General features: G+C 40.1%; 1 long non-coding RNA gene and 1 pseudogene across 1 annotated transcript in view; both read left to right on the forward strand.

The window, feature by feature from the left end:
• LOC134759516 (uncharacterized) overlaps positions 1-23027 on the forward strand; it is a 39511-nt gene extending 16484 nt beyond the window's left edge. The window contains exons 2-3 of the long non-coding RNA XR_010135796.1: positions 17541-17674; positions 22657-23027. This is a non-coding gene — a long non-coding RNA (uncharacterized LOC134759516). The remainder of the gene's footprint in view (positions 1-17540; positions 17675-22656) is intronic.
• On the forward strand, positions 11452-11657 carry LOC134759458 (small integral membrane protein 3-like; annotated as a pseudogene).
• Positions 23028-26622: the final 3595 nt, after the last annotated feature.

Raw genomic sequence — 26622 nt, forward strand, 5'->3', positions numbered from 1 at the left:
TCTTTTGTAGCTCATCAGCTATCGTCAATGTTCGTGTATTTTATGTGTAGCCCAAGACGATTCTTCTTCTTCCAATGTGGACCCGGGAAGCCAAAAGATTGGACACTCATGCGATATATTGTCAAGGTTTGCTTACAAAAATGTTGCTCTGTCAAACACTCCCATACACTGAAATAAAACAGCTTGCGATGCATTTTTAAAAAATAAAAAATTGAAAAATTAGGCCCACACTTGAGATACATCATGAGTTAAATAATCTTTCTTTTCTTTTTTTTTTTTTTTTTTGAGACAAAGTCTCTGTCTGTCACCCAGGGTATACTGCAGTGACACTATCTGCACTCACTGCAACCTGCAACATCTGCCTCCCAGGTTCAAGTGATTCTCATGCTTCAGCCTCCCGAGTAGCTGGGACTATGGATGCACACCATCACACCCGGCTAATTTTTTGTTGTTGTATATTTTTTAGAGATGGAGTTTTGCCATGTTGGCCAGACTGGTCTTGAACTCTGGCCTCAAGTGATCCACCCATCTTGACCTCCCAAAGTGCTGGGATTACAAGTGTGAGCCACCGCACCCCGCCGAGTTAAATAATCTCTCTTTGTGTGACTTAGGAAACTTAACACCAATTGCCACTGAAAAAAAAAAGTATTCCGAAGGCCAAACTGTATTTATACGCATTGTGTAGATGATTCTGTTAATATGCATATCCTGATATGTCTGATTTGTGAATTTATAAATGCATGTACTTACAACTTGCATATCTGTGGTATCAAGAGTTGTGGAACTTTGTTTCTATCCCTTGCTTACATTCCCAGGAATACATAATCCCTTTGCTTTCTAGTCAGTTAAGCAAATTTCCCTAACCTGAACTAATTCAACCTAATTTTCTCTTCTGGGAGTAACTGGCCTATCTTCTAAAGATTTTTTTTCTTTTTTTTTTTAATAATAGAGACCAGGTCTCACTATGTTGCCCAGACTGGTCTTGAACTCCTGGGCTCAAGCAATCCTCTAGCTCCGGCCTCCCAAAGTGCTGAGATTATAGGCCTGAGCCACTGCACCTGGCCCAGATTTTTCAATGATAAGAAAAAAGTCTCTTTTTTTATTTGTGCTTTTTCACAATGATCCTGTTCCACTTTGGAAGCAGTTCTCCAATATATACATCAGTATTTACGGTAGCTGCTGCCATACAACCACCAAAACAGCTTTCTAAGAAACTACACTTCTTTACTGGTTCCATCTATTTCCTCAAGTTCTAAATGGTAGGTTGTAGTGCTCCAAGATTCAGTCCTGTGATCTCTTTTTTATCTACTTCTCTATTTATCTAGGTGATCTCATTTCACCCAAAGACTTGAAAGATCTCAAATGTATAACTCCAACCTTGACCTCTACCCAGAACACTTCATACTCACATCTAGCTGCCTATTTGATATCCCTACTTGGACATAAACTTAAAATATATAAAATAGAACTCCTGATTCCCTACCCCCACATAGAAACATACACACACACGCATATACACAAAACATGTGCCTCCCACAGTATACCTCATCTGAATAAAAGGTAACTGTGTTCACCCAGTGTGTCCAGTTTCTCAGGCTGAAAACTGGGAGTTATCATTGGCTTTTCTCTTTCTCTCTTATCCAGTCTATATCCAGGATCCAACCACATTTTGCCCTTACCTCCACCATCATCCTGATCTAGGCCACCATCATCTCTCACCTGGAATATTACAACAGCTGTCTAACTGGCCTCCCTGCCTCCACCATGCCTCTCACCACAAAGCAGTCTGAGTAAGTTCTTAAAATATTCAGTTGGATCAGGCCAGTTCTTTGCTCATAATACTATAATGGCTTCCTATTTCACACAGGATAAAACCCAAAGTCCTAGCCATAATTTACAAGACCATACATCATCTGTCTCTCTTTGATCCTGATGCTCTTGCCTTATCTCTTACCTCATCTCCCCCAATCCCTTCCACTCTCACTTTGATCCAAGTACACTGGCATAACCTTAAACATGGCAAATAGCTTCCCCAAGACCTTTGCTCTTGCTGTTCTCTGCCTGGGCTGTTCTTCCCTGAGATGACCTCTGCTTCGTTCAAATTTCTGCCCAAATGTCACCTTATCAGGAATATACCTAACCATCTTATTTTTAAAAAGCAAGTCTGCTGCCCACTCCTCCTTTATTCCCTTTCCCCAGTTTCATTTTTCTGCATATCCCTTGCCATGTGTCATATACATTTTTGTATTCATCGACTGTCTTTCCATACTTCTTAATACACTCTAAGAAAACAGGGACTTGAGGTGTTTTATTTTACCCTATCCACAGCAACTAGAATAGAGATTGGCATAAGTATTTTAAAGCACTCGTTGAATAAATAAATGAATGGATTTTAGCAACCTCAAAACATTATGTTCCCAATGGGCTGGCCACATGGTTGCTGGCTATGCCAGAGGACATTCTGCTGGAATTGCCTTGCTTCAGCCAAAAGAAAAATGATATCTCGGCATCATGTTGAATATTGAAAATACATCTGGAAACATTATCCTATCCTGGTACCCAACGCTGGAGTGCCTCACCTGGACTACTACATGTAGCCTTAGCTCTTACATCTCAAGAAAGGTCCAAATAAAAGCAAGTATAAAAGTCCAGAAAATGGAGAGGACTGCCAGAATAAAGAGCAGGACATTTCAGGCTGGAGTGACAGAAGATGAAGAATATGATCAAACTCTAGAAAATCAAAATGCTGTGATCAAGCCCAAGGTGAACTTGTATACCAAATCCAGGATCAAAAAAAAAAAAATGGAGAGGAACCCTTTAAAACTTCAAAGGTTGTGTGGTGGATGGAAAATGCATGGCCTATAAGATAGGCACAATTGAGTCTAAACCCAAGATCTGGCTGCATGCATGACCTCGGACAAGCTACCAAACCACCACGAACTTGTACCTGTATGTAAAATTCTGATAATGTACCTGCATCACAAGTTTGTTATGAAGACAGTGCACATACAAAGCACACAGCAAACGTTTCTTCTCTTTCTGTGGTGAGAAAAATATTGGGATAAATAAAAGGAAGTTCTAAAGCAGAAGGCAAGCTTAGGAAAGGTTTGTTATAGGATGGGGAAAGAATCAGGTGAATTAATAGAGGCAGAAAATATATATTATCTTATATTCTTTCTGCATTTTACAATCTTCAAACTGTTTTCACTGATGTAATCTCCTTTGACCTTCACGAACTATCTTGCGAAGTAAGAAAGGTAAGTAAAATGAAACCCATTTTACAGACGAGGAAACTGAGGATGGGGATTTTTTTTAAGTCCCCTTAAAACAGGTTCCATGATTTTCCCACCAATCCGGAGGGCCTCTTCATAGAATTCAAGTGACTTCTCAGAAAAGCTTAGTCACTTAGGAAAGAGCCTCTGTGGGTGATTAGCAAAGATGTCTGAGGAGTTAATCTGTAAGTAGAGTCAAGAACCACTAAGCTCTTTCTCAGCACACCTCTTAGGCCTGTTATGAAAAGATTCAACTGGATGAGCCCTGGGTCTGACTCTCTGGAGCAAGTATCTCAGTCCTCTGCTTGCTTTCCTTAACTGGGCATGAATGCAGTCCATCCGTGAGGCGTGCCCATGGCGATTTTCTTTCTGCTCTGGTTTTTGAAAAGCATCTAGTTATGCATTCCCGAGGGTGGAGGGCAGACTGGGGAAGCCTGGGTCTTCAGTCACAATAATGCCAGTTACCAGAAACAGCTAAACCAAATTTATAACATATGTTTCCATAGCCTCAAATATCCACCATTTGTCCCATGACCTTCTCTCTTTAAACAAATGCCAAACAAGGAGATTCAATTATTCAGTCAGTCTAAAAGGAATCAGTTTATGCTGAAATCCAGTGCTGAGTTTATATAATTTTACACTATGGGTCACACTGAAAGCTTTATGCAAGCTTGTAGCTGCAGCTAAGAAAGATTCCTACCTTTCTTTATAGTTAAATTAGTATCTAGGTAGAATCAATTCTCAAAGGAGAAAGCTAATTACATCACACCAGTTTTTGGAATGAAAAACGACAGAGAAATAGCATTCATTCATCCATTCAATAAATATTTATTGTGTTCTTTTGAAGTGGCAGGCACCATACAAGGTATTAGAAATACAAAATGGAAAAGAAATAGTTCTTGGTCTCAGGAGTTCAGGGCTTTGTATACAGATAGACACTGAACGGTCTGAGTCATTTAAAACACAATGTGATAAATATTATAATGGAAAGAATTACAAGGTGCAGTGGGAATCCAGGCTGCATAATTCCTAAGTGTTACTAGGAGAAATCACTTCAGCAATTAGGATGACCAACTCAACCTAATTTGCCTGGGACTTTCCTTATTTTACCACTGATGCTCCCATGCCTGGGAAATCCCTCAGCAAACCAGGATGGTTGGTCATCCTACCTGCAATGCTAAACAAACAAATAAAAAAAAGTTATGTTTCTGTCTGCAAAAGACCACGTTCATTCCCAGAGGCACATGGGATCAGAATGACTTCATTAGAATGAGAATTCAGTAGCTGATGGAAAAAACGGATCTTTCATGGCTCTGCCAGACACAAAGGAAGAGTCAGCCTGATGTGTTAGAGAGAAGCTGTACATGGTTTCCCTGCCCTTGCCTAGAGTCTTGGGATAGCTGTTTAACCTCTATGAGAATTTGTCTGTTTATCTGTAAAATTACACTAAATATTGTAGTAGTCAGGATAAGTCACGTTATGCTGCTGAATCTTACTGGCTATAAAATTAAGTTTATTTGCATTGCAGTTCAGCTAGGGTGTGCTGCTCATCTCACTCTAGGAGCTCAGGAGACAGAGCAGCCACCATCTCAAACATTGTCTGTCCCCAGGGCACAGGGAAAAAAAAAAGAAAAACATTCTTCCTGCCTCAGGTAATGGTTTTCTTTTCATCCACCAGCAGTCCCTAAACCAACACCACATGGTGGTAGGCTTTTTTGTTGCAGCAGCATAACCTGGCCTATTCTGACTGATGGGGATAACTTAAAGTGCAGATCTGAGACTTAGAGGAAGTAAGAGAGTGAAGACTGCTTGGTACCCCCTTAAGGGCTGATACGAATGTTTGAAAACATGCTTGTGAACACTTACCTATCATCTAAGATTATTCATATAAAAACTATCTTGTTTAGGCTGGTTGAGGTGGCTCATGCCTGTAATTCTAGCACTTTGGGAGACTGAGGTGGGTGGATTGCTTGAGGCCAGGAGTTCAAGACCAGCCTATCCAACATGGCAAAGCCCCATCTCTACTAAAAACACAAAAATTAGCTGGGCACAGTGGCGGGTGCCTGTAATCCCAGCTACTCCTGCCAAGGCAGGAGAATCACTTGAACCTGGGAGGCGGAGGTTGCAGTGAGCCAAGATCGTATCACTGCACTCCAGCATGGGCAACAGAGGGGACTCTGTCTCAAAAACAAAACAAAAAAAAACCTACCTTGTTTAAAAACCAAGTTAGTGTTGAGGTTAGGGTTAGGCTGCTAAGGAGTCAGCATTCCTGGTTTGACCTTTCTACCAACTAGTTAAGTTTTTCACAAAGAATCACCTTTTCCACTGCTAAAGACTGCAGCCTTGGTCCCACCCAGTTATTCTTCAGACAAATAATGAGCAGCTGATCCCAGGGCCAGAAAGTGCAGTTAGCAAAGTGATGCCCTTCCCTGCTACCGAAAAAACAACCCCATGCTACATCATTCTCATGTTTTTAAAATGGACTTTTAAAAGCCCCTGGATCATTTGGAACATATTTCCTATGAGTTTTAAAACATTTTAACTCTTTTCCCCTCCATTTCATCATGAGCTTCCCGTTGGTGCTAAAGATAGTCATAAACAAACTCTGTGGTCTGTCTCTCAAAAAAGAAACACATGCAAATTCCAATTATCATCACTTTTTTCTGAGAATGGAAGAGCTCTGCTTCCTAGAGTGTAATGTTCGTTTGCAAAGTGCCTTTTGACAGGCGAAAATGGCACATTTGAACTAATGGCCTCTCCTTTTTAGAAACCATTCAAAAGAATTGGGTCGATAGATGTAACATCTGATTACAGAGTGAGTAGCAAGAAGGGGATTTCACCAGGGATCATTGAGCAAGAGTCTCAACATGGCCGAACTTTTTTTACAACTGAAGTCATCCATTAAACTCTGATGAACATGTGCATAACACATTTCCTGTGTAATCGAGACATCAAAAATTTCTGCCCTTTTAGTTAAGTGAAATGAAATGTTTCATTTAAGTCTGATGAATAAATAGGTTCTTTAAAAAAATCCATAAAAGTTTAATTCTGTTTAGGCAATTCCCGTTATGAACTTGCTTAAAAATGAGTTGTCTGTCCTATAGCATTTTATAGTGAATGATTTCCTCCTCTGATCAACACAGCAATTACTTAGCTGTGTTCTTATATATTAAAGCACATTCTCTAGAGTTCAATTTTGGTTGGTTTCACTCCTGATGACATTGGGAATGAAATTTCAGCATAATCTCATGAGGATCCATGGACAGGAAATTGTCCAACAATAAAACTCCAGGGAGGCAGTAAGAGACCAGCTTGCATCTGAAGTTGAAGATGTTGGATGATAGGAGCCTAGAAATGAGCATAGAGGAAGGGACTCCTGGGGATAGCAGAAGAGTCTCCCAGGCAGCACTCATCTCGGGAAATAATTACCTTTTCCTACCAAAATCCTTAGTGGGTTATTAAGTCCCTCCTTTGTTCGTGGGCAGAGGGCCTTTACAGACTTCAGGCAGTGGGGATTCTAGAGGAGAAGTTTTACAGATGGTATCCTCAGAACTCACTCCAAGTATAGGGGACTACAGAACCACATTGTCTGCACTGCACAAAACAGAAACAGAAAAAGAATTCAGATTTCCCAATCCAGGAGCCTAAGATCCCTAAGGTTCCATGAAGAGGTTTAGGGGAATCAGAAACTATACTTAAGATTCTCCCCAAAAACTCACTCACCTGGAGGTTTTGACTTGTCTGGGGGAGTGTGGGGGTTAAAAAAAAATCAAAGATGACAATTCATACCAAAAAAACAACAACACACAAGAAACTCACAGCTGTGTTCATATGGGAAAGCCAATACTGTTTTAGGAGGAAAGACGACAAAGGCAACAAACCAACATCTGCCTGCTTGCTATCTGGTACATCACCAAGGTGACAGCAGCTGGGTACAAATCAACTGCTCTTTCTCTTTTGCTAGCCACAAAGCTGCTCACTGTGGCTAGGCTGAGCTGATCAGAACACATTCATGTGTGATCTAATACCCACTAAACACTTAATAAGCAAATCTGCACACATCTCTAGGAGCCCCATGCAAAGAAAAGACACTCCCAAAGAGAGATCAGTCCTAAGAGCTCAACAATTCAAGATTTTACCAAAAGATACCCTGTTACCTCCTAAATTGCCAATTGCTTCTTAAAATTTTACTGCAAAAGGGAAATCATGACAAGAATTCTTAGGGTGGTGGGGGAGAAAAAGCTACTTTTCCTAGTCATTAGTACAATGTGCCTTGTTAATTAGGTATCTTTATGTACATTAGAAAAAGTACTTTACTTGCATGTTCTCATAAAATGAATTCTGAGTATAGCAGCATCATGTTAGATCTATTCAGATATAAACTTTTACAGCTATATAAAACAGCCTATGTGTACTTTTTTGCCATTGTTAAACATGATTTTTTCATAAGAAAAATAAAGATTACACTACATGTGATTTATATGTAACGGATTATTATGCCAATAATTTTGGTCTTTAACATACTTCTTGTTCATTAGGAGCAGATGGGGGTACCCAAGATCTCCTATTAGGACTTTCTGTCCTGAATTTTGATTGAGCAAAATCTGGAAAATGTGAAAGTGTATTTAGATTTTTATACATTCTCTGAAATGTGATTTCCCAAGATTCTTACATTTGACCCTCTTGCAATAATTTTGAATGAGATCTCCCAACTCGCTTCAGAGAATAGTTTTCACAAATATCTTTAGGCCTTCATTAGAAAGTTATTTTCCCCCGTTGGTACATTTGGTGACCTCATTTTGCTGTTTGATTCAGATTATGAACGCTCACAAGGATGTCTGTAGAATCATTTGCTGAGTCATTTCCTCAAATCATATTCCATTATATCAGTTAACATATAGTTTTAAATGCACATATTACAAATATCTGTAACCAAATCATCTGAAGGCTTCATAAATTTTTAACAAAGTTTGTCCATTTTTAATGAAAGTTACTAGTAATGCTTTACTAAGCAGTACAATGAATTTTTTATTTTCAATCCTTGTGCCCAATTTTGGAGTTGAGGGGGTTGTTGGTAACAAATGTATGACGTATACTTTAAAAAATCTTATTCCCTTACTTGTTGATTCCTTCAATAAGTGTTTCTCAAAGGCCTATGATGTATGAGGCACTCTGCTAGGTCCTGGAATTAATCAGCAAATGAGACAGTCATACTGCCTGACCAAACATGAAGCTCACATCTGGAATTATACAACTACTTTCAAAATTAATTATTTAATTAAAAGTGTGGTAAATGGTGCAAGAGAGAAATATAAGATATTAGAAGAGCACATACCAGGGGACATGACCCTGTCTGAAATTCATGGAAGGCTGCTCTGAGGATGAGTTGTAGAACTTGAGAGCCACGGAAGGATGAGTTAAAGCTAGCTAGGCAAAAATGTGAAGAACATTACAGACCTAGAGAACAAGAAATGCAAAGGCCCTCAGGTGAAAAGAAGAATGGCACTCTCAAGGAACAAAGACAAATCAAAGAAAGCTAGGTGCTGGAGCACAGGTGATGAGCCGGCGAAGAAAGGAGAAGACCGAGAAGGTTGCCAAAGTTTGGGAGCTTAAGCTAGGGGAGCGGAAATGGTTGGCTATTAAATTTTACAGGTAATTTAAGTTGTATTAATTGTCATCAAATAACAAATCCAACTATACAAATAACTATAAAAGACTCTATGGAGGGCTCCTTTTTCCACCTACCCTTTGCTTCAGTCTCATTTTAGAGGTAAGCGCTATGAACAGCTTCTGCAAGAGGCTGGGAGCTTAAAATGGCTATCAGTGAAAAAGGAATCAGGGCCAGATGTGGTGGCTCATGCCTGTAATCCCAGCACTTTGGGAGGCCAAGGCGGGTGGATCGCCTGAGGTCAGGAGTTCGAGACCAGCCTGGCCAACATAGTGAAACTCTGTTTCTACTAAAAATATAAAAATTAGCTGGGCCTGGTGGCAGGTGCCTGTAATCCCAGCTCCTCAGGAGGCTGAGGCAGGAGACTCGCTTGAACTGGGAGGCAGAGGTTGCAGTGAGCCAAGATTGTGCCATTGCACTCCAGCCTGGGCAACAAGAGTGAAACTCTGTCTCAAAAACAACAACAACAAAAAAAAAAAGAAAAACAGGAAAAGAAAAAGGAATCAAACACATACAGGCTACCAACCCAGGATAGCTATGAGTAAGTTTGCCATAACCTGGGACCATTCTTAGAAGAAAATATATCATCTTATCAAACTGAAACTTCAAACCTGCCCCACATGTAACTATGTAGGAACCCTAAGTTAAGAAATTATCATAAAAACCTTCACAGAGAAACATTACTGAAAGGATATAAAGATCTGAATAAATAGAGGGATGTACCATGTTCAAGGACTGTAAGATTCAAAATTGTAAAGTTGTTAGGTCTTCCTAAATTGATCTATATATCCAGTGAAATTTCAATTCAAAATCCCAGCAGCTTTTTTAAATATGGAAATTAACAAGCCAATTCTAAAATTATGTAGAAGAGAAATAAAACAGAAATAGCCAAAACACTCTTGAAGAACAAGATAAGAAAACTTATTCTATCAGATATCAAGACTTAGCATTAAGACAGGATGGCATTGGCATAAGGATAGCAAATTGTCTAATGGAACAGAAGGGAGAGTCCAGAAATAGATTCATGGATATATGACCAAAATGATACTACATTAGCTGGGCGTGGTAGTGCACGCACCTGTAGTCCCAGCTACTGGGGATGCTGAGATGGGAAGATCACTTGAGCCCAAGAGTTCAAGGCTGCAGTGAGCTATGATCACACCACCGTACTCTAGCCTGGGACAGAACTAGACCCTATCTCTAAAAAAAGCAAAGTTGTGGGTGTGGAGAAACTTGATAAATTTGACTTTATTAAAATTTGGGATTTCTGTACATCAAAAGATACCACTGAGAGGCTGGGCATGGTGGCCCACACCTGTAATCCCAGCTCCTTGGGAGGCCAAGGCAGGCAGATTGCTTGAGTCCAGCAGTTCAAGACCAGCATGGCCAACATGGTGAGACCCCATCTCTACTAAAAATACAAATTAGCTGGGTGAGGTGGCGCGTGCCTGTAGTTCCAGCTACTCACTGGCTGAGGCAGGAGAATTGCTTGAACCTGGCAGGTGGAGGCTGCAGTTAGCCAAGATCACCTCAATGTACTCCAGCCTGGGCAACAGAGTGAGACTCTGCCTCGAAAAAAAAGAGATACTATTAAGATGGTAAAAAGGCAAACCACAAACTGGGAGAACGTATTTATAATACCTGTATCGGACAAAGAATTCATATCCAAAATACCTAAATGACTCCTATAAATTAAAGAAAAAACAACCCAATTTGTTAAAAATGGACAAAAGACTTGAACAGACCTTTCACGAGACAGGATACCCAAATGGCCAAAATGCATTTGAAAAAGGGCTGCTCAATGACAACAGGGAAATGCAAAGTAAAATCACAACGGAATAACACCACACACCCAACAGAATTGCTAAAATTAATAATATTGACAATATCAAGTGTTGTGAAGGATATGGAACAACCAGAATTTTCATACATCACTAGAAGGAGTGTAAATTTGTCCAGCTACTTTGGGAAATCTCTTTGGTGTTATCTATTATATTAAAGTTTAACATATGTATCCTATGAGCAGTTCTATTCTCAGACATCCATCCAATAGAAATACACATACACATACATCAAAAGACATGCACAAAACTGTAGCAAGATTATTAGTAATACCCTAAAATTGAGAATAACCCAAATTTACAACAGTAATAGAAAGGATAGATACCGTAATAAAAATAACAAAAGTGCAGCTACATACAAAACATGATTTAATCTCACAAACATATGTTGAGGAAAAGACGCCAGAAACAAACAAAAAAATACACACTGCATTTATATATGATTTATATAAAGTCCAAAAGAAGGTAAAGTTGTTAAAAACCAATTAAGGGGGCTTAGAGGAGCCGAAACACGTTCTGCGCGCTGGCTGGGGCTGAGATTCCAGACCTGGGGGTCGCGTCCCGCTGCCGAATCCCGTGGGGTCCTGGGAACCCTGAGAAGCGCAGAGCCATCCTTGCCTCAGAACTTTCCGCAGACCCTTCGTGATCTGCAATGTGGGGGTGAAGCAACATGGATGCAGCCAGCCAAGGCCCTATGGAAGTCGTGCTTCTCAAGCACAGCCTGGATGTCTGGTCACTGTCCTCAGCATCCGGGCCATCATTGTCATCGTGTCCTCCTCGTTGCTGTGCCCAAGCACTGCAGTCATCATCCACCGCACGCAGACCCATGGGGTCCTCAGTGGGGCTGTCCCCGAGCCTCCCAAGAGGGCCAGGTGAGGGATGAGAACAGGAGTCCCCTCTGCCAGCCTCTTCCCTGTGCTCAGAAAAGCAGTGGGAAGGACAGTGGAGTGTGGACTTCAGTTCTGGTTTTGATTCTGCCACTGGCCAAGCTGTGTGAATTTGGTCGAGGGACCTAACTCTATGAGTTCCAGGTTCCGTGTCTTTCAAATGTAGATGGTCCCTGCCCTTCCTACCTCATAGGGTTGTGAGAGCCACATGACTTAGTGGAAGTGAAAGCTGTTTGTGAGCAGTAAAGCCGCCACAGATATACAGGTGTTATGCTGGGTGCTGAGAAGCTTTGAAGAACCAGGGAACCTAATTGCTGATGGATGATGCCTTAAAGGTGGTGAGGGGGACAATGGGGGCAGAACAGACTTTCCCAGTGCCTGTCAGGTCAAACCAAGCAAAGGGCACCCTGACATGATTCCAAGGGGCTAGCAGCAGCACATTGGCTCAAAGTTATTCTTTTTTTTTCGAGACGGAGTCCTGCTCTGTCACCCAGGCTACAGTGCAGTGGCGCAATCTCGTCTCACCGCAACCTCCGCCTCCCAGGTTCAAGCAATTCTCCTGCCTCAGCCTCCCGAGTAGCTGGGATTACAGGCACACACCAACATCCTCGTCTAATTTTTGTATTTTTAGTAGAGTCGGGGTTTCACCGTGTTGGCCAGGATGGTCTGGATCTCCTGACCTCGTGATGCGCCCACCTCGGCCTCCCAAAGTGCTGGGATTACAGGCATGAGGCACCGCGCCCGCCCAAAGTTATTTTCTGTAAAGTGCTACTCCCTCACGTTTTCTCAATTGGGAGGGAACTGAGTATAGCTGGTGATAGCTAGTGGGAGAGGGGTAGGAGGGGGAAAGGGGTGGAGAGGGGGTGGTTGGCAGAACTTTCTAGAACCTTCTCTGTGAACTCTCTGCACCTATATAATCTGGAAGTGGGCTCTACCATCTTTGGGCAATGCCAAGGGAGTTGGGGTGATGGGCATCTTTTCACACTAGAGTCTCTGTCTCTATTAGCTTTGACACTCAAGCAGTGTTGGAAAATGCAGGGTGACTGAGTTCCCTGCCCAGATTTCAGAATCTCCAGCCCCTATCCCCTTATGTTCCTCACCCTAGAGAAGCCTGTTCCCTCTGCCCAGCTCCTGCTATAATTAGCTCCATGTGTACCCCCTTCACTCTCTCCCACCAGCACTGCAGCCAGTCTAAGGTACTTACATTTTAAGAGATATTCCCAGGACTTTTGGAACCAACACAAAACAATGATGGCTATTTTAGATGCTATGATTATTATTTGTATAGAGCTATTTCTGGACACTCAAGCTCTTTGATACCAAAATCAGGAACATCTTGGGATTTATTAATTATGTAAGAAGATAGCATAGCACAGATATCAGGATATTATTGTGTGAAAATGATGCTTTTACTTTGATCTGATTTCATTGATGTATGCAACCAATTTCCAATAAAGTGTTAAAATGTACTAAAAAAAATTAACTTTGAGGAGAAGGGAGGGGTTAGTTATTAGGAAGGGTCACAAGGGGGAATTCCTAGGGTGCAGGTAATGTGCTATTTCTTAACTAGGATAGCAGTACACTTAATGTAGACTTTTCTGCAGTACGCTATAGTATAACTAAAGGGTAGTAAATAAAGGAGGGAAAAAAGGACAGGAGAGAAAGAGAGAGAGAGAGATGGGACCAGCAAAACACCAGGCAAAACCAAAACATTTTGTGTTTTGTTTTTTTGTTTTTCTCATTGTTGTGAGACATTTGCAACTCAGAGAACACATTACTCCAAAAAAAATGAAATGAAAAACCAATAACCTCCAAAGATAATCTCCCAATAAAATTATAATCACCCACAAAAACAAATCCTCAATTGGGATTGCATTAAGTGCACAGATCATCTTAAAGATAATTGGCATCTTTACTATAATAACTGATTAAGTATTTACTATGTGCCTGGCACTGGGCTGAGTGTTCTGAAAAGATCATTTTCTCTAATTCTTATACTTGACACACTAGTTAACTAATAATATTACTCTCATTTTACAAACAAGGAAGCTAGACCTTAGAGGAGTGAAGCCACTTTCCTGAGATGATCAAGGAAGGAATGAGTAGAAATGGCATTCAAACTCAAGCTTTAGGCTCATAGCTACCACATTAAACTTTCTGTGCAGAAACATGGAGTATATTTGCATGGACTCGGTTGTTCTTTTTTCTATCAATAGCATTTTAGAATGTTTTTTAAATACGTGGATTTACATATTTTTATTGTTTCTGATATTTTATCATTTTGATGCTATTATGAATAAGATCTTTTTTCCGTTACATTTTCTAATTGGTTACTGCTGGTGATTAGGAGACCTACTGATTTTTTAAAATCTTATATCTGACTACTTTCTTGTTTTTCAGTGAATTCTCTTGGATATTCCAGGTAGTCAAGGTGAAGTATGTAAATAATGAGAGCTTCCTCTGTTTCTTTTCCCCTGACTACGTCATTTGCCAATATTTGTGCATTTTATGGCATGGGGAAAAGATTCATAAAGTACTGTGGGTGAGGAGGGACCTTTAATGCATTCCAGGTAGAGGGAACTCTATGTTTGAGCATGAGGTTATGAAGCAGCTTGACAGATTCCAGAAACTGGGAGTAGTTTGACAGGACTATAAAGTAGGACACAAATGAGGGAAGCAAAAGATGGTAACTTGAAAGAGAAGACAGTGAATCTTGAAGGATGACAAGCCATTAAGAGACTTCAAGCAGAGATGTAGCATGATAATATTTATGTTTAAGAAAGGATGCCTATGTCAGCAGTGCAGAGGACTGACTGAAGAAGGCGGTACTGAAGAAAGGGAGAAAGGTTAGGAGGCTGCAGTAATGAGACAAACAAGTGGCGAGCCATCCATGGAGTAACAGAGAAAGGGCATGGATCTGGGAGAAAGGAATTCTACTCATTCAACCTCCATCTAGTTGTGATTTTTTGTTTTTGTTTTTGTTTTTTGTTTTTTTTTTGAGACGGAGTCTTGCTCTGTCCCCCAGGCTGGAGTGCAGTGGTCTGATCTCAGCTCACTGCAACCTCCACCTCCCAGGTTCAGGTGATTCTCCTGCCTCAGCCTCCCGAGTAGCTGGGACTACAGGCATGCACAACCACGCCCAGCTAATTTTTTGTATTTTAGTAGAGACGGGGTTTCACCAAGTTGGCCAGGCTGGTCTTGAACTTCTGACCTCAAGTGATCCGCCCGCCTCAGCCTCCCAAAGTGCTAGGATTACAGACATGAGCCACCGCACCCTGCCCTAGTTGTGATTTTGGACCAGTTACATAATCTCCCCAAGCTTCAATTTTTGTAATCTGCAAAATTAAAATAATAGCACCAACCAGCATGACTATGAAGCTTAAGTAGGATAATTTGTGTGCAGTGCACTCAAAAATGGTACATCTTTACTACTAAGCCAGACATTGACGGTGAGAATGAAGTTGAGATCACAGATTCTAGGAAGGCAAATCCATCAAAGTGCCATGCCAGAGTTAGCACTTTCTCTTCTGAGTTATGAGGGAAGGTGAATCTTGATGTTGCCCCCTTTCACCCACACACGAAATTCCACCTCTCCTATGTTCCTTCTCCCTGCCCACACCTTCCCAACAAGCCCATCGCTAAGACGGCTCTGGGTGTTGGATTTGAACATAACATAGTTAAACTACATGGCTCACAAATTATTATGACAACTCAACAACAAAAAAACCACAAACAACATGATTTTTTAAATGGCCCAAGGACTTGAATAGATATGTTTCCAAAGAAGATGCACAAATGGCCAACAAGCATGGGAAGATGCTCATCATTAGTCACTCGGGAAATGTAAATCGAAACCACAATGAAGTGCCACTTCGCACCCACGAGGATGGCTATCAAAAAAGCAAAAAACAACTGTTGGGGAGGATATGGAGAAATTGAAACTCTCATATACTGTTGGAAGGTAAAGTCATTCGGCCACTGTAGAAAGTAGTTTGGTGTTCCTCAAAACATCAAACGTAGAATTACCATATGACTTATCAATTTCCCTCCTAGGTATGATGCCAAAAGAATTAAAAACAAGTGTTCAAACAAGTACATGTACTGTATACCATGTACACAGCAGCACTGTTCACAATAACTAAAAGGGAGATACAGTTCAAATGTCTGCCAATGGATGAATAAACAAGAGGTGGTGTATACATATAATGGAATATTATTCAGCCATAAAAGGGAATGAAGTACTGATACGTGCTACAACATGGACAAACCTCAAAAGCATTATGCTAAGTGAAAAAAGCGAGACACAAAAGGTTACCTATTGTATGATGCCATTTACATTAAGTATCCAGCAAATGTAAATCCACAGAGGCAGAACACAGATTTGTAGATATGAGGCACAGGCGGAAAGGGGGATGGGAAACAACTACTTAATACGTATAGGGTTCCCTTTTGGAGTGATGACTATGTCATGGGACTGGAGGTGATGGTTGCACAGCATTGTGAATGCACTCAATGCCACCGAAATGTTCACTTTAAAATGATTAATTTTATGTGCTGTTACCGTTACCTAAATAAATAAATAAATAATTTTTAAAAAAGTATTATGAAAGCCTTTTCACAGAAAGTGGATGTGATCAGTTGCTAGAGCTCAGATATACCTACCTCAAGTCACCAATGAAGGTAGTTTGCATTAAACCACTATGGTACCCACTCCAGTCAGTTTTTAATGTCCAGGCAGTCTGTATTGCTCAATAACACCAGTAACCCCAGTTAGGCACAGTGCAATCTCCTGCTGATGTCAATACCTTAAACTAGTTGGAGCCGTTATTTTTCCTTCAATTATCTTGTCTTCCCACAGTCCCTCTGAACACTCCCAGCCGTAGCCTGGCTCCAGGAGCCTTTTGGAGGCAAGTTTTCACCCTTGGAGTTGAATTTTTTTTACTGCAATGTCTCTTTGAAAGTTCTTACATACTATTATATGAAAATATTGTCTTTCCATGTCTTGATATATAAGTTCCATGAGGTTTGGAACTGTGCTTCTTTTGTTTACCACTTTACCTGGTACATAGTACAACAAAGAAACAGGTTGTTTAGATCTCAACAGACCCAGGGGTTTCCTTATCTGCTATTTTAACTGCTTCTGAGTGCGACATCACTGAAACAAAAAAGTCAGATAAGTAAATTGTCTTTTAATTTTAACTTTGTAATTATCCTGTGTGCATAGGAAAGAAGATTGACTAGAAACTAGCTAACGCTTCTCTTATATCGTCATTCTCCTCCCTAGACAAAATACCACCTTGACTCCTATATCAACTCAGAAACACAGAATCCTTCTCAACCTCTTCCACCTGCAGCTCTTCCATAGGGTGTCTTTATTACTGCCCGAAAGTAAAAACTGTAGGATACTAATTCAATAGTTTAAAAAGTGAGGCCAGGCGCGGTGGCTCACACCTGTGATCCCAGCACTTTGGGAGGCCAAAGAGGGAGGATCACTTGAGGTCAGGAGTTTGAGACCAGCCTGGGCAACATGGCAAAACCCCATCTCTACTAAAAATACAAAAATTAGCCGGACATGGACATGGTGGCGCATACCTGCAGTCCCAGTTATCAGAAGGCTGAGGTGGGAGGATGGCTTGACCTGGGAGACAGAGGTTGCAGTGAGCTGTGATTGCACCACCGCACTCCAGCCTGAGCAACAGAGCCAGACTTTGTCTCAAAAAAATATATGAGGGTGTTTAATCCTTTGTCTTTTCCTAATGCAACTAATCGAGCAATTCGAATTCTGAGTAGAAGGAAACACATGAAAATGTTATTTCACTTTTTATTATTTATTTATTTAAACACCCTTATTTCACTTTTTTCTTTTATTCAGAGTGACTCACTTTTGTCCAGTTACCGACTTTCCAGAAAATATCACCAGTACTGGAAGCTAAGATTGGACTATTTTACTGCTGTACATAAGCAAAGCCTTAATCTGGCTTTAAGGCTCAAAGAAAGATTCTACAGGTAATAATTACAGAAAAATGGTGCCCAAAAGAAAAAGATGTTTTGACACTGCTAAGAATAAGTGTGCGTGGGTGCCTCTTCAGTGTCAAGCACAATACAGGGGAAGAAAACTGATTCATTAGTCGAAGAGTTTTGGGTGTGAATCCCAGCTCAGCCATTTACTATGTGAGCTTGAGAAAATTATTAAACATCTCTGAACATCAGCTTATAAACTTTAAAAATGGAAATAACAGGTACCTCATAGGGTTGTTGTATGCATTAACTATGTTAATGTATTTAAAGACTGCCTGGTACATATTAGTCTTTCAATTAATGGTCATTATCCTCCTAAGCAGGGCTCATCTTATTGAGATGAAATTGTATTGACTTCTTGTTTACACACACACACACACACACACACGCACACAGAGATAAGCATCTCCTCATCTCATTTTCTGGCTTACTTAATAATAAAACCGTCAAAAGAGAAAAGTAAGACAAACCGTACAATGTACAATAACTGTGAAAACAGTTTCCAAAAACTCTAAATCTGTACGAATTCTGTTAGGTCAGACAGGTCTGCATCGATTTTACCCATATTTACCAAAGGTTGCCCAATTTTTGCTGCTACTTTTCTTGTCACATCCATATTTTCCTATTACAGATATATTTCATGTTTCAATAACATACACGGGTCCCCACGAGAAACTAAACCAAATGTAATAATGAGCATTGAGGGATACATTTTTCAAACACTGTCTGATTCCTAGGAGGCCCAGAAATTATTTTCATAACAAAATGAATTTCAATCAACTTGATAACTATTTAGAGAATGCCTACTACATTCAAGACACCAGAGGGATTCAAAGATAAATAAGATACAGTTTGTGTCCTCAAGCAGTTATAGTCCAGCAAAAACCTGACATGAGCAGCCATGTGCCAGATCTTACTATTCTAACAAACCCACTTCATCCTAATGTGGCCTGTTCAATGCATCTCCCAGAAATACTTCAGACAAAATACACTTAAATAAGTATAGGTAATTTTTTAATTCTTTAGACAGATAATTTTGCTCTAAAAAGGTAACAAAACAGGCCAAGCACAGTGGCTCTCTGTAATTCCAACACTTTGGGAGGCCAAGGCAGAAGGATCACCTGAGGGCAGCAGTTTTCCACCAACCTAGGCAACACAGCCAGACCTCATCTCTACAAAAAAAATTTTTTTAATTAACCAGGCAAAAAAAAAAAAAGAAAGAAAAAGAAAATTGACCAGGCATAGTGGCACATGCCTGTACTCCCAGCTACCCAGGAGGCTAAGGTAGGAGTATCATTTGAGTCCAGGAATTCGAGGCTGCAAGTGACCTATGATTAGGCCACTGCATTCCAGCCTGGGCGACAGAGTAAGACTCTGTTTCTTAAAAAATAATAACAATAAAAAAAATTTAAAAATAAAAGATAACAAAACAAAATGCTTTCTGAATTATCACTTGTGACTGATACTGTTGTTTGAATTCACCAGGTAATTCCTCAATTATCCTTTACTATATAGATATCACTGTTATGTATGAGACCATAGCAGAGAAGCTCTGGCAAGGTAATTTGCAGAATGAAGTATTTCCTATTTTGTACCAAACATGATGACATTTAAGCTACTCAAGGGAAATATATTTTTACACTGTGCTAGATACTCTGTGTTAAGAATTTTTATGTGGTACACTAGGTAAATTCCATGTAAAATAATTTTCCCTAAGAAATAAAATGTTCACAAAGATTCCCTTGTCTGATTTTATTTTAAATCTCAAAAGGTTAATCCAAAATTTGACCTTATAAACAATACCAGCACATAGTGAGCCAAACACTTGCAAGAGAATGTTGTTCTCCAGTATGCTAAGAACTCTGGGAGTGAGAAGGAATAGGGCATCATTTCCTTTACCTCACTAGGGAACTATTTATAGTCCAGCATTCTAATGAAAACCCTTGTGACCTGGAAAAGTTAATGTGCCTTTCAAAGTGTCTTATTTATATCCAGGAAATAACTCAGGATCACATCCAAGATGTAAACATGTGTTTTTCTCTCTCTCCCTCTCTCAGCTCATGCACTTATCTCATTCAATATGAAAGCAAGAAAGAGTTTCAGTCTATATTTATTTTAGTTCTCATTTTACACAGTTGATGATCGAAGACATTGCAGAAGACTAGTGTTTCACTAGAAACATCTTTAGGAAAATGATGGACCAAATTTTGGCGATAATTACAATCTACCAAAAAAAAAAAAATCATACCATTTCTCTTCTTAAAACTTAATGAAATTCAAAGGTTTTATCGGAAGAAAAATCAGTAAAATGGGGAATACAGTCCAAAATAACTTTAAATGTCAGTTATATATACTTATGTTATTTAAATAATAATATATTATTGACATAAGTGTATATCACGGTTGACAAGGTTCTTTTCTTTTCTAGGTGTCCACTTGGGCTTCATTTCCTTCCAGGAGATCCTCCTGACTCTCTTAGACTAGGTTAAATGCCCTTTCGTGTACTCCTTGTCTTAGCAATTCTTGCCTGGCAAGAATTCTGTAAGCTAGGTATAGTTTTGATCACTATTTTACAGATAAGAAAATTGAGTCCAGAGAAACTGAGCAACGTGTCTAGACAAGATTACGAAGCTGAACCAGGAACCAAACTCCGATTAAATGATTCCAAACCCAATACTCTGGCTGCAGGTCTATTGAGTGGACTTGTCTTCCACTTTAACATTGCATCTACTAAACATTAAGAAAGTTGGAAGATAAGCAATTATCTGCTGACTTTGGGTAGTAAATATGGAGCATTAGATAATTATGATAATAAGGTCTTGAGCATTAGTGTGTGCCAAGCACTTGGCTAAGTGTTTATGTTCATTCTTTCATTTCATTCTAACAACATCCAGTGAGATAGAAATGATGATTATTCCCCTCCACCAATTTTTACAGTTAAAGAACCTGAGGCTCAAGGAAGTTAAATAATTTGCTCAAGGTCACACAACTAAAAGGAGACAGAACCAGGCTCTGTACCCAGGTTGTCTAACTCTGAGTCCACTTGCTTAACCACCATACATATTGCCTAATCCAAGCCCCATCCCACCTCCCCCTTCTCCTTAGATACGTATTTAAGATGGTAAGTGTAAACTACAAGATGAGGGCTGCCCCTCATTTATCATAACAACTGCTGAATTCTCCCTTTTTTCCTAATATGTATAGGTATATGCCAAGACTTTTTTCAGACTTGAGTTAGAATTCTGGTCCAGCCGCTTACTAGATGAATGACTTTGTTCACATTACTAAATCTCTCTGAAAATACAAGTTGAGTAATTTGCAGTTGCTGTTTCTCCATTTGACAAAAAAGATGATAGAACCCAACCAGCAGGATGGTTGCACCTAAAGTGAAATCCTGTAATGGAAACTTCCTAGTACAGAGCCTAGTAGGCAGAAGTAATTCAACAAATACCAAACCCATCCCCTTCCCTCCCCGGAATGATAGCTTTAAATGTAGGTATTAATCAAGTACACACCGGATAAAGAGAAACTTTCATTTACTCACTAACTCAGTCATTCACCTCAAAATATTGTTGACTTCTCTTGAATCTCTCCAGTTAAAGGAATTTTAAGATGACAACATCCCAAAATTCGTTTTTCTGTCCTACATCTGGATGGCAACAGCTCCTTGTACATTTTTCTCTTGGTTTTTACAAGTGTGCAAATCTATCCATATTTTAAATGTAGTATCTACTGATGATAGATACATACTCTAATTCTACAAATGTCTACTAGGTGCCTCCTGTGCCAAGAACCATTCCTGACCCCAAGAAGTTCATAGTTTATTGGGTAAACAAACACATGACTAGCTAAGACACTGTGTAAGAACAGTGCCATAACACATGCATGTGCCAACCTCCATGGGAGCAATTAATCTTGCTCGAGGTTTTGAGGACTAGTTCACAGAAGAGGTGACATTTGAGTTCAGCCACAAAGAATGAGTCAGCTTCTCCGAGAATTGATGAGCATTCCAGCATCAGAGGCAAATTTCAAGGAGTATATCTTGTTAAAACTATGACCACAAGAATGTCACATCATAGAAACTTTTCTCCTTTTGCTTGGTCCAGATTATTAAAGACAAAACAGTCACGATGACTTTCAGGGTTAATCCACTAAAGTCACTCAACGATGGTTTTACAAAGCAAATGTGTGGTATTTAAGTTTCCCAAAGACGCCATTGTGTAGCACTTAGGATTCTGAACAATGCAAGTTTCTCCTTTGAGAGCTCATATATAATGGATGTGTGTTACATTAAAGATTACTGAAGATTATAAGCCTTCTTTTTTGCATGTGTAAGATTGGTAGCTTTTAAAATATTGATGCATTTGTGTAAATTACACAACTTGAATTTCACAGCAAACTCAGAAAAGAAAATGTCAAAGTTGGACAAATTTTAAATGAACTCTCTATGGAAAAAAAAACTTCTTAAATAATATTTTGAGATGAATTGGTCTACAGAGCTCATCTTGGATTTCAACATGTATGTAGCTGAAGGGTACAGAAATGAATTGGCTATGAAGACTTAGGAAAACTTTCAAAGTTTAACTATCTTTGCCTTGTTCTGTATGTAACCCATGTTTTCCTACTTTTTGCCCTTAATCACTCTATGAATATTTTCCATAAATAAATCTGATTCTCACCCACATGGCACCTGCTATTCTCTCTTCTTCTGTGGCCTCCATCCTTTGGTTGCCACCATTTCCAGCAGGTGCTGACATCTCCTACCACAGCTGATGCCATGGAGCCCTCAGAGTGGCAAGGCGTCTCAGTATTGTGTTGCATAGTTGGAAAGAAGGTCTCGCTTCCCTTCTTTTTTCTTGGCTTACTCTAGCTTAGGCCAGGAGGTCCAAGGCAGATGTCCTTGGACCCCAGGGATGGACAACGCTGTCAGTGCAAGTTTTACTCACAACCTTCCCATGCTCCTTCCACAGGATGCAGATGTCCCTCCCTGAGCCAGAGACAACCTGAGTGACACCCCCAAACCCCTTCCCTCCAATGATCGAAGCTTTGTTTTGGGATCCAGCTGCTTCTGCCTAGCTGCCTTGCCCCTCTGGACAAGTCCTCACCCAAGAAGCCCTGGGACTATCACATAGAGACAGCCTGGCATGCCATTTCCCAGATATAGCCAAACTACTATGGACTTCAGAGACACACCTGGCTTGAGATTATAGGATTCTTGATCTTATTCCTACTTGCTTCAGTTATTGATGAAAATAGGCTGAGCCTCATAACAAATGTTGGAGAAAGCTTATGTTCACTTTTATTTGGTTAAGAATGAATGAATAAATGGATGAATGAAAGGATACGAGTCCTATTAAAGCTGTAAACTTTCCCAAGTGAATGTTTGGTAGAAGTGTTCTATCTCTGCAACCACTATGTGCTGTTCACTTTTACGGTTTTAAATATTTTATTCATTTTCCTCAAGAATAGTAACAGCTAACATTGATATCACATCTTACAAAGCCTTTTCCATGTATGTTCCTTTATTTCATTTTTAACCTGTGAAATAGGTATTACCGTGATCTCCATTTTCTACAGGAGAAAATTAAGCAGACTTCCCCACTTCCCCATTCTCGTCCTTTGCTTTTGCTACTAAATTTTACTAATCTTCCAGCCACACCTAAGACATCACTTTCTCCATGAAGACTTACCTAACTATTGGCCTGGAGAAGCAGGTCCTGTTCCCTGCTCCAGTACAGCCAGAGTGTCAGTTAATCAGAGCGGACCTGGGATAGTCAGGGCCTCCCAGACCAATTACCTTAAGACTTGAGCTATCCTATTAATTCTCCCCAATGCTGTGTATGAATAATAACATTATTATAACCACACATTTTTTCCATGTGTGCCAGAATGTGGAAAAGGCTAAGTAACACCACCATGAAGGAATGGCTAAGAGCATGGGTTTTAGAGGCACATATTAGCTATATGATCTTCAACAGCTATGAACCTATCTGGGTGTTAGTTTCCTCATCTGGAAAATAAAAATAACAATAGCAAACACTTACACAGCATTTACTACCACGTAGGTTATCTCTTTTACTGTTCACAATAGCATAAGGTAGGAACTATCATTCTTCCCATGATACAGAGAGGAAATAGGCACAACAGTGGTCATGTTTGAACTTGACATGAATGATATAAGACCTGTAATTAAAGCCCAAGCCCATGCTTGTAACTACTATATTACATGAACAAACCTTCCTCATAGGGTTGTTATAAGAGCTAAATTTGATAATCCATGTGTAAGTGATGCTCTTCTCCCAGAATTGTAACCAAAGACCAAAACCACCAGGTACCCCTTCCATGGCCATGCAGAGTTTACTGAGAGGTATCAATTCAGAAAACTCTCCTTACCTCCCACTATCATCCTCCACCACCTCCACTGCCCCAGCCAATATAAAGGCACTTGCATGCCTGCCTTTACATAACCAGAGCAGAGGAAATAGCTTTGAGGAGACAGATGCTGTATTTGTACTGCTGAGGGAGGGGCTATCAGTTCCACTGTCTCCTCTCCTAGTAAGATGGAGTCTGCACTTGTCCATGGTCTCATGAATTGGCTGGCCACAGAAGGTGGCTGGAAATGGGAGCTACATCTCACCATAACTGGCATTGCACAGTGGCAAAGAGGCACTTGTATCAAAGTATTGCAACATGATACCACTGTGTGGATGAGGGAGATCGGCTGCAGAGGATGACTAAATTTTACAAGGGATCACTAGGGCTTAGTGAAACTGCATCAGCATGGGCCTCTCTGTGATAGGATATGTCAAAGCCCCCACCTGTCCTCACTTATGTCATATGGGAACGATGTTGCTTTCCTTAAGGGATTGTCATGAAAATTAAATGAGATAATGTGCATGAGATTCTGCAAAATGGTCCCACGATTAATGTTAGCTCCTTCACCACACTCTTGCTACTCAGTGTTTAACGCTTGGGTAAATACTTTGAGTATGAGAAGAGATGGGTAGCTTTTCATAATGTCAGATTCAACCTAAAAAGAAAAATCTCTGTTTGCAGACTTCTATCTCCCAGGATTACTAAGTAGATCTGAAATTTATTAACCTTTTTACTCATTTGTGAGCACCAGCGTAAGAGGACTTTTTTGAATAATCAAGAAACCTCATTCTGGCGGGCAAATAAAAGGAGGCCAGGTGTTTGGGATTAAAAATTCATTATCCCCACCACTGACTTTCTGGGGATGGTGTCAAGTATTTGCTCTCATAATATGTACTATTTCTAGAGTAGAAAAGGACGAGGGAAACATGTACAGAGATGATAAGAGGAATTTAGGGAAAATGGGGATAGTCGGAAACATGGAGGGTGAAAGTAGCAGAGAGAGGACGGAGAAGCATCCTATTTTTAACCACTTATAGTCGTCTTCCCTCTCCTTAAAAATAGGTCTTCTTCCTGCCCACAGTGAACTGAGTAAGACAATATCTGGGGCTCCAAAAGGCCACCTGTGTATCTATTTGAAGCCACTGATATTTGTGTCTTTGTGGCAAAGCTGGGCTGGCTTTTTTAACACTAGATACACAACTACCAAATTCTCCAGAGCTGTTTTTAAGAAAATTGTCCACATCCAAACTATCAGGTTTTTAAAATTAGCACCATAAAGCTATTTTATAATAACAATGTGAATAAGTAATTCCCAATTGGTGACTCATGCATAAAAAGCAAAGGAGGCTATTTTCTTGAAGTAAAACTAAGATATTTCTGTTAATAATATTAACAGCATAAATGTATATTGATGTGTGCTTTCTCCGCCAGGCACCATGCTAAGCTCTTAACACGCCTGGGACCCCTTTTGCAGAGGAAGAAATTAAGGCTTAGGTTAAATACCTAGATCAGAGCCGCAGAACTAACGGTAGGGTTAGAAATCAAACCAAGGTCTACCTGCAAACCCTGAACTCTTAACCTCTGCCCTGTTACCTGCTTTAGAAACTTTTAGTGGCTGTCACTTCATCACCCAGGCCAAGCTCTTACATGAGTGAAGGAAGAAACCTAGCTCATGGAAGGCCGGGCGCGGTGGCTCACGCCTATAATCCCAGCACTTTGGGAGGCCAAGACGGGTGGATCACTTGAGGTCGAGAGTTCAAGACCAGCCTGACCAATATGGAGAAATCGTGTCTCTACTAAAAATACAAAATTAGCCGGGCATGGTGGCGCATGCCTGTAATCCCAGCTATTCAGGAGGCTGAGGCAGGGAGAATTGCTTGAACCTGGGAGGCAGGAGGTTGCGGTGAGCCAAGATCGTGCCATTGCACTCCAGCCTGGGCAACAAGAGCGAAACGCTGTCTCAAAAAAAAAAAAAAAAAAAAAAAAGGAAAAGGAAAAGGAAAAGAAATCTAGCCCATGGGAAAGGCAAGAGCTAAGATATGGCATCAGTTGTTATAGAGAGGAGGATTTGAATGTTTTGCATTGAAGGGTTTGTTGTATTGAAAACAAGCCCATCAAACTTTGTACACAACAAGCCTATGCTCGAGGTGCACCATGAGGTCATTCAGAGGTTCAAGTATTACTTTGGAAAAGCCTTCTGTAATTTTAGAGTTTAACAATATGAAATTAGACCTAGAATCCTCAAACAAATTCATTTCAAAACTACAATACCCTTGGAAATGAGCACTTCCATTAGATTTGAGACCATTATGTGTCCATCTCTGTGTAAGGGAAATAGATGCTTTTACATCAGAACAAATACAAAATGTCAGTACATTTTCATTCAGTACAATTTCCTAAGTTCCTTTTATCCAATTTCCCAATTTTGTCAGATATATGAAGCTGAAATAAAGCTCTCCTTTTAACCCAGTTTCTTGTTCACCTTAACTGTCCAACAAAATTATTCTTAGATTTTATCTCAAACTATTTCTTAGACAGGGATTGGGTTTTATTATGTCATC

Source organism: Pongo abelii, chromosome 10 (genome assembly GCF_028885655.2).
Source record: "Pongo abelii isolate AG06213 chromosome 10, NHGRI_mPonAbe1-v2.0_pri, whole genome shotgun sequence".
In the NCBI taxonomy this organism is placed as follows: Eukaryota; Metazoa; Chordata; class Mammalia; order Primates; family Hominidae; genus Pongo; species Pongo abelii.